At 46.0% G+C, this 9,896-nt stretch overlaps 1 long non-coding RNA gene across 1 annotated transcript; it reads right to left on the minus strand.

Moving 5' to 3' along the window:
- Positions 1-754: 754 nt before the first annotated feature.
- LOC121706111 lies at positions 755-8,204 on the minus strand. The gene is made up of 4 exons (XR_006030970.1): positions 7,945-8,204; positions 3,305-3,439; positions 2,168-2,351; positions 755-1,090 (listed from the first exon to the last, which is right to left on the minus strand). It is a non-coding gene; the product is annotated as an uncharacterized LOC121706111 (long non-coding RNA).
- Positions 8,205-9,896: the final 1,692 nt, after the last annotated feature.

Consider the following 9,896-nt stretch of genomic DNA (forward strand, 5'->3'; position numbering starts at 1 on the left):
CGCACAAATAAACACACACATAAACACACTTGCACACAAACAACACACACAAATAAACACACACATGCAAACACAACACACTTGTGCACAAACTCACACAGAAACACACACAAACAAACAAACACACACACACACATAAACACACTTGCACACAAACACACACACACACATAAACACACTTGCACACAAACACACACAGAAACACACACACACACACACAGATAAACAAACACACACACAAACAAACAAACACACACACAACTGCGTCAGCACTCCTGGGCCCTGGGCAGCCAGTGTGTTTAATGGCTCAGAGATGCAGGTGAAAATTTGCCAGTAAAGTATATGAGGGCTCATTAAGAGACAAGTGTGTGTGTCTGTGTGCGTGTGCGCGTGTGGGTATGTGTGTGTGTGCGTTTGTGTGTGTTGGTGCATGGTGGTGTGTGCGTGCGTATGTGTGTGTGCATGGCGGTGTGTGCGTGTATGTGTGCTTGTGCATGGTGGCGTGTGCGTGCGCATGCATGTGCGTGCGTGTGTGTGCATGTCGGTGTGCGCGTGTGCATGGCAGTGTGTGCATGCGTATGTGCATTGCGATATGTGTGTGCGCATGGCGGTGTGTGTATGTGCATTGCGATATGCGTGTGTGCATTGCAGTGTGCGTGTGTGCATTGCAGTGTGCGTGTGTATATGTGCATGGCGATATGTGTGTGCACATTGTTACATCCCGGTCTAGGGCTTGTGGGATATAACAAAAACGGGCAGACACAAAACGTAATAAAATGGTGTATTTATTAATACAAAAAAAAAAACAGTATGGAAAAATGTCTAAACTAAGAAAAACACGGCCTACAAAGTAGGCCTCGGCGGCCAGGCGCTCACTCCTGGTCTCACCCCAAGGAGTGAGAAAGATGACGGCGAGTTGCACGGGCAAGGCCCGAGGCTGGCCCTAGTGGCAGCGATGTGCGGCAGCGACGGTGGCAACGAACGATCCCCACAGCTAGCAAGACCTCAATGACGTCAGCCCCCTTTTAAAGAGCCGGGCTACCCTGACGTCATAGGGTTTCACACCACCCCTCAGCTGCAGCCAATCTGCCTGGAAGAACACACAACAGAAGTAACAAACACACATAATACACAAGACCCACAGGGTCGTAACAACATGGCGGTGCGTGCGTGCGTGCGTGGCGGTGTGTGAGCACACTGGGCCTTGTAAAGCAGGATGACGACAGCTCTGATTAAACCAGCTGCCCTCAAACTCATAAGGGGAGGCCGTACAGCAATAACATTGGAATAGTGGCACTACACACTGAACGTACTCGCACTACACACTGAAACATACGCACCGGGCACTAGTACCACACTGGAACTCAAACAGCAACACACTGAATTTCCTGCATTACACATTGAATCTGCTTGCACTCATTGAAGTCGGTTAGCCTGGCGGGCCATCCTATATCATTGAAATGTATAGTCTGGAATCGAACCATTCACCTCGCTTAATCCAAGGGAACACTGAATGTGTTCAAACTACACTGATTCTGATTGTTCAACAGAAAAGAAAACATATGTAGGCCTATGTAAAAAAAAAACAGTAGTGACCTAAATCCCCCCTACTACCCATGTTTAACGGTAGAATTCAACTCAAACTAAACACTAAAAATATCTACGTAAGAAGTACAGTATGTGAAGCCCTTTGAATTCGGTATGACTACATGCAATGTATTTCATGTTATTGGAAACATCCACAAAATGTCAAAGGTTCTGCAGGAAAAAGTAAGTGAACCCTTCTGATCAATCACGTTAACCCTCCTTTTGCAGGAACATATTCAAGCCTGACACCTGCTTTGTTACTGGCAGATCAGATCCCATTTAGTAACCAACTAATGCAGAAAACCAGAAAATTCAAAGGGCTTCACATACTTTCTACATTGGCTGCAGAAGCTCTAAATCCTCAGGTATGCCTTGCTGTTTATGCCATGCGTCATGCCAAAGCCTTGCCGTTTACGCCATGCCAAAGCCTTGGGTGTTGTGAATTCCAAAGTCCATGGCCTCCCTAAAGGAATCATAGTTGCCATGGATCGGCAATCGTAGACAATTTATACAAATAAATTAAATAAGTTGTTTTTTCTTTTATCACAGACACATATATTGGTAGATGTTTTTTCTTTACCTTGACATGTTTCGACGTATACTTCCGTCTTCATCAGAAGGTCACACGGTGGAGTAGTGTGACGCGTTTTTATCAGCTGATGGCTTTTGTTGTTACAGAGGTGTGATCCTGCTGTCAGTCCGCCGCCCCCCAGGACAGCACTCCAGGTATGGGGCATGTATGCTCCCTCAACTCTGTTCATCGTCTTTGGGGGGGGAAAAACAAAACAAAAAAAACGTATTTCTCTCAAGTGTAGAAACAATGAATGCAATACAAGTAAAAAATGTACACACGTGTTAGCTATGGGATATTCCCCCCCTCCCTTCATGTACACACGTGTTTGCTATGGGATATTCCCCCCCCCCCTTTCATGTACACACGTGTTAGCTATGGGATACCCCCCCCCCCCCTTCATGTACACACGTGTTTGCTATGGGATATTTCCCCCCCCCACACACACGTGTTAGCTATGGGATATTCCCCCCCCCCTTCATGTACACACGTGTTTGCTATGGGATATTCCCCCCCCACACACACGTGTTTGCTATGGGATATTCCCCCCCCTTCATGTACACACGTGTTAGCTATGGGATATCCCCCCCCCCCCCCTTCATGCACACACGTGTTAGCTATGGGATATTTCCCCCCCCCCCCCCCCCTTCATGCACACACGTGTTAGCTATGGGATATCCCCCCCCCCTTCATGTACACACGTGTTAGCTATGGGATATTCCCCCCCCCTTCATGTACACACGTGTTTGCTATGGGATATTTCCCCCCCCCCCCCCCTTCATGTACACACGTGTTAGCTATGGGATATCCCCCCCCCCTTCATGTACACACGTGTTAGCTATGGGATATTCCCCCCCCCTTCATGTACACACGTGTTTGCTATGGGATATCCCCCCCCCCCCCCTTCATGTACACACGTGTTAGCTATGGGATATCCCCCCCCCCCCCCCCCTTCATGTACACACGTGTTAGCTATGGGATATCCCCCCCCCCCCCCTTCATGTACACACGTGTTAGCTATGGGATATTCCCCACCCCCCCCCTTCATGTACACACGTGTTAGCTATGGGATATCCCCCCCCCCCCCCTTCATGTACACACGTGTTAGCTATGGGATATTCCCCACCCCCCCCTTCATGTACACACGTGTTAGCTATGGGATATTTCCCCCCCCCTTCATGTAAGAATTCAATGGAAGGCTGTGGCGAAAGCCCAATGGGGGAACTTCATTCGACCCAGTTGAGAACTGGAGAATATCTTGCAATGTAGGGCCTGATTCCTCTGGAGAGAGAGAGAAAAAAGACAATTTGCAATTGCAACATTATCAATCATTGTAGTACTAGTCATCATATCAGAAGTCACATGAAACTGTACACTGGAAGTTTTCTATATCTTAATTTTCAAGCCATCTTTTTACATTTTTTTAGAAATCTCAATGTAATGATGAAGTAAGAACCAGGAGTGAAGACTAAAGAGCTCCCTTATCCATCATGAGCTAACACAAATATGTGTGATACCCCAATATATAAGTCCTTTTTCCATCACATTTTTAAGTGAATTAAAAGGCCAAATCCAGAGTCATTCAGTCCATAACCCTGTTCTTTAAGGCTATCGAGTGCTATCGGTAGGTAACAGAACAGCAGCATTTGGTACAACGTAGACCGAATATGCGAACTTGCAGCTAATGCTAACAGATGCGGGCATATGAAAACGCAACATTGTCTGGGAGTTTGCCTCCGCTATGTTTGTTTGAACTGTAGATTCATCAGTTAAACTCAAACATATTAAAAGGGATATTCCACCATTTTGGGAAATACATTCATTTTCCACCTCCCCTTGAGTTAAACTGTTGCGTTTTACCTTTCCCCAGTTCATCCAGCCGTTCTCTGAGTCTGACAGTAACACTTTTAGCTCCAGCTCATTGAATCAGATTAGACCATTAGCTTATAGGAGAGATGCGAACGGTCTAGATAGAATTGGGAGACCCCTTCACCTCGCGTGAACGCACAAAAAACCAATAGGACCTGATTTTAGCAAAACATACTTTCACTTTTAATGCATGCGATTGTATAATGTTAACTAGACGGACAGAGCTAAAGTTTACACAGCACGTAACACAACATTCTATCATTACGTAGCGTTGCCAAGGCAGCAATTTCACTGGATCTAAACAAATCAATCTAACCATTGAAATCACCATTAGCGGTGGCTTTCTTAATCCATTTCAATAATTTTACGTTTCTAAGATATTAGTATATTTTTACACTGTAGGAATCACACACTACAACATATAATTCATACCAACACAATCAAATTCGTGTCTACAGAGTTTTATTTTCAGCATGGGTTTCCTCCGTAAAAGAGATCTGCATGCAACTTCACAGCATGCGGTTAAAATCCTTCAATTCACGGACGTATTTTGGCAGTCTTTGAGAAGACGTGAAATACCCACATAACACAATTCCAGTGGATATGCTTCTGCCTAGCAGGCAAAACACGTTTAAATGGCTATAGCCTACATTTAAAACACTATTAGCTAGAAATGATGCCACATGTCTACATTCAATGCTATTTAAGCCACTTCGAATGTTTGTTTAGATCCAGTGATTCTGCAGTCATGGAAACGCTACATCAGACTTCGGTACTCTTTTCGCAAGGCATTCTATAATAACATTCCAATGCAGTAAGCAAGGCATTCTATAATAACATTCCAATGCAGTAAGCAAGGCATTGTAGGGCAGCATTTAATTCACACACTGCGAGTCCGCAAGTTAATCGTTCAGTGTGTAGTGAAGTTAATTTAGTGTGTAGTGTAAGCGACTTCAGTGTGTGCGCAAGTTAATCGTTCAGTGTGTAGTGTAAGCGATTTCAGTGTGTGTGCGCAAGTGAGTTCAGTGTGTAGTGGAAGCTAATTCAGCGTGTAGTGTAAGGAGCTTCAGTGTGTGTAAGTATTTTCAGTGTAGTGCAGCGTTTCCGCTAGATTTTTTTATAACAGTGCCCCCCCCAAGAAAAAAAGGTTAGTATTAAAAACTGGTTGGGTGTCACTCGCGGGATGTTTTTTTAAATTCTAGTTGCTAATCACATCATTTAGCCTAACGTGACTTGAGAGGGACAGGATTCAAGAACTAAGACAGGCCCATCTTCTGTCTGACTCACGTCAGGTTAAAGCGATGGTTCGGAGTAATTTCACCCTAGGGTCCTTTGCACCATGACCCCGAGCCAAACACCCTCCCAGAACTTTTTTTCCCCTTGGTCGAACCGTGGTTGAGTAGCGTGGTCAGAAACTAATGACGTTCTGCAGTCGTGATGGAACCAACTTTTATCTTGTAAATGACCCCACTAATAATGCCCTGAATGGTACGAAACTTCTGCAGTAGTACAACTATGACCTTTAGTCCAATAACGAGGCATTAGAAAGTTTGTAAGTGCACCAGGAGTTTATTTAAATAAGACTTGCCTGATTATCTGCTACTATACCGCTGCCTTGACGTTTCTTCCGTGATTTGGGAAAAGCCCGAAAAAGTACGCAGACAATTAGACATACAGTAAGAGCTCCAACCCATTATGTTGCCACTAGCCCAATCTATGTGTGGGTTATGTCTGACCAGCCATGGATGGCCCAGGACAATAGGTGCATGTGGTGACTCTAGCAGGTGAGCAGACCCAAGGGCGGGGAGATGTGGGACACCAGGGCTAATTTCGTCCCGGTCAAGGCCTTTGCCTCAAGAGGCTGTTGGAGCTTGATGGGCGAGAGACAGAGTTCAGCGGCCAGACGAGCATCCAGGAAATTCCCATCAGCGCCAGAATCAATGAGGACGGACACAGGGTGGCGGCGACTCCTGGCAGTGAGGGTGGCTGAGATGAGGAACCGGGTAGTAGAAGAGGAGTAGCGCTCACCAGTAACTCCCCCCTTCACAGGTGAGCGTTGCCTTTTACTGGGCAATGGGCAACAAAATGACCGGGTTGGCCACAAGAACTGGAGTCCATCCTCCTCTTCCTCTCAGCGGGAGACAAACAGGCTCGATCCACTTGCACGGGTTCAGGGGAATCACTGGAGGCAGCAGGAGGCAGTGAGACACTGGGTTGATGCAGCAGGTGACCTCCATCCTCGGTTATAATCTCACTCACTATGACGCTGCTTAAGCTGCTTCTCAATGCGAATGGCTAGGTCCACCAGACCATCAAAATCCTGAGGCAACTTACGGGTAAGCAGTTCATCCTTGATTGAGTCAGAGAGACCATTGAGAAAGACATCACACTGGGCATCGACATTCCAGCCACTGGTGGTCGCTAGAGTGCAAAAATCAATGGCAAAATCTGATAGGGACCTCTTCCCCTGTCTGGACTGGAGTACCTCCCTGGCGGCCTCCCGACCCTGGAGAGATCTGTCGAAGACCTTGATCATCTCCTCGGTGAAGTCATCAAAGGAGCGGCAGGCTGGAGCATCTGCATCCCATATGGCTGTTCCCCACTCACGGGCCCGTCAGGCGAGTAATGACATAGGCAATATGGGACCGGTCAGTTGGGAAGGTTGCTGGTTGAAGCTGGAACACTGAGATAGAAAAGACCTGCAGGTTCCGGGATCCCCACTGTAGGTTTCAGGGGGAGGCAGACAAGGCTCAGGGTTTGGATTCTGCTGCGTGGAAGAAGAGGCTGAGCCAGTCACTTGGGACTGAGGCGGCGGCTTGGACACTGAGCTGGAGGTGTTGCAGCTGGGCGGCCAGATTGGTGAGGTTGGATGCAATGGAATCCAAGGACTTCTGCACAGAATCAAACTGGTTCTCATGTTTCCCAAGCATCACTCCCTGTCCCTCCAGGACGGACTTGAGCTGTGTGAATCTGCTGATTCCATCTTGGTCTGATCCTACTGTCAGGGTGGTCAGAGGAATCAAACGCAGATTATGGAATATCTTGCAGTCTTGGTTTATTGGAGTGAAAAATATCAAAAATCCACAAATTTAATCATCAGCAAAAAACAGGCTCTTGATAACAAAAATACCTCTCAGTAGGGGTGTGACTTTTGAAACAGACATCTTGAATCAGTGTCGAGGCTTCGAAGCACAAGTGTTTCGAAACACTGCTTCGAAACGTGGTTCAAAACAGCCATGTCATGTGACCACTGCTTCGAAACATCGTTCAAAATCCCCATGTCATGTGACCAAAGTTAAGTGAACCTTCGGTGCATTTCACCGGTGTCGGCAGGCGTGCCCGCGCGTTCAATTAACAGTGTAGGCTTTTCTTAAATGGTGTAGTGGTAGTGAGGGTGTTTTTTGCACGGTAGCCCAGGCTGCTCAAATGTGGTTCGATCCCCGTTTGATTTGTAAGGTATTGTTTCAGATCGTATCTGTTTATGTTTTCTTACTTCACCATTAATCATACAATTTCAACTAAACTCTCAGAATGGTAAAAAATCGAAAGTTTTTATAAGAAGAAAGTGATTTAGAGAACACATAGTGGCAGCAATAAGACTCCCTTTATTGTGACTTCATGTGGTCTCCCATCCAGTAATTGACCAAGGGCATGCTGCTTAGCTTTTGACAAAGACTGAACACAGGTAACACAGCGAGCCACGAACTTTAAAGACTGCATCTCTAATACGAAGCATTTGACAGATTTGTTTCACCCTAAACAGCTCTGAGGTGTCGGAATTGTTTCAAAGCTTCGGAACAATTGCTTCGAACGTTTCAGTGTTTCATAAAGCCTCGCTTTGCCCATCCCTACCTCTCAGGCGGGATAAGTTCAAACATAAACAGAGCACAAAAAACTGAAAAGTCAGCAGAGCTTACGTGCCGGTAACAGGTAGTCTAGGCCGGTCTCACAAACACAGAAATGACGATCAGACGAAGAACAATGAACAACACAGGGTTTAAATACTCAACAAACGAACTGAGATACAATGCAGGTGGGAAGGTAATTGGGAGATAATAGGCAAGACCGGAAACAGACCAAATAAGGACAAGGGTGTGGCAACAGGAAAAAACTGAAATGTGAAACGAAAAACATAGAGCAACACCAGAGGGAGCCAAAAACAACCAGTCCTATAGGCTCCCTGTAGTAGACAATGGGCTGCAGGTCTTAGCACTCACACACACAGTGGCATCATGCCCATGGAAATTAAGGGGGCACGTGCCCCCTCGGATTTTTCTCCCTGATAATGAGCCTATAATGACTCAAATGTATTCTTCTGGATGTGTAATAAATCGTAGGCTACCAAAATAGTTGAAGACCGATCAGCCCTTTTCCTAAAATTGGTGTCTGTGTATGTTCCCATAGCAACTCACACGCACATTGAGCTCGCAATGTTTTGCTTGTGTTGAACTGTTACAGTTAACTTTAGGCTACAGTTTGAACAGGTGAACTGTTACAGTTACAGTTTAAACTGTTACAATCAATGGTGTTGAAGTGGTAAGTAGGCTAAGCAATAAAAAGTAGTGGAATTATTTGTGGTTGACCTGGGAATTTTGACTTGGTGATCAAAAAGTTAGAACTTTGGATTTGATGTTGGCCGCGAATTCAGAACATTATAAGCTATTTCAATTCAATTTCAATTTATTGTGCTTATATAGCGCCAAAACATTACACATGTATCACATATCACATCAAAAGAGGGAGAAAAGAAAAGGAAGAAGGAAGGAAGGCCCCTGGGTAACCGGGGTAACGGGGGCGAGGAGGAAAAACTCCCTAGAATTGGAGATCCATATAGGAAGAAACCTCGAGCAGATCCACGACTCAAGGGCCTGACCCATCTGCCTAGGGTCAATACGGACAGTAAGGTCTATAACAATGACAAATGCATATGACAGTCAGGTGTGGAGAGAAGGACATGGTGTTTAAAGCACCTGAGGTGAAGGTTACAAGAGGTGGGATGATTACGTATCCGGTATGGTAAAGCATAATCATGATTTAGTGAGAGAAAGTGCAATAGTCCGGCGTCGGAATTGTCCAGGAAAGAAAGTTGTGATGGGGCCAGTGGTGGGTCAGCAGACAGGCCAGAATCCGGGCAGAGTTGTCATAGGCAGGTGATGGGGCTGTACGGGCCAGGAATCCAGGTAGGGGGACAGTAATACAGCAGTCAAGGATGGGACTTCAGGTGGGATGGGTAAGAGGAGGGCCAGGCACACGGATGGTTGATGACTGGTGATGATATACCTCACAAGTGAGGTACAGTAAGGGAGAAGAAAGAGAAATGTAGAATGGGTTAGTAGTACTTGAAATCAATGTGGTTAATGTCAAGAAGTGATCAGTGGTGCTATATACTGTTACAGTAAATCATAGTGAGAATGGGCAAGAGAGGGAGAGTTGAGAGAAAAAGAGGGTAGGAGAGAGAGGAGAGGGGAGGGGGTTGTACGGCATGGCACATGAGAAGTCCATGACAGCACTATGCTATAGCAGCATAACTAAGGCATGGTGAGGGGTAGTCAACACCAGCGCAGGTATGGTCAGTGACCACCATCTCACGCGCGACTGGGGTGCCAGTCACACGAGGACTCAGCAGGGTGGTCCATTCCAAAATCCCTGAGATGGGTGAAGTTCCACACCGCACCATACCTAACTATGGGAGGCAGTAAAGAGGTATGTTTTAAGTCTAGACTTAAAAATAGGGAGGGTGTCTACTAATCGAATTGAGGAGGGTAGATTATTCCAGAGGAGGGGTGCGCGATAGCTAAAAGCTCTGCCACCTACTGTCGTTTTTGAGATTCTTGGAATTACAAGAAGGCCAGTATTCTGTGATCGTAAC

Source organism: Alosa sapidissima, chromosome 3, assembly GCF_018492685.1.
Source record: "Alosa sapidissima isolate fAloSap1 chromosome 3, fAloSap1.pri, whole genome shotgun sequence".
NCBI classification, from domain to species: Eukaryota; Metazoa; Chordata; class Actinopteri; order Clupeiformes; family Clupeidae; genus Alosa; species Alosa sapidissima.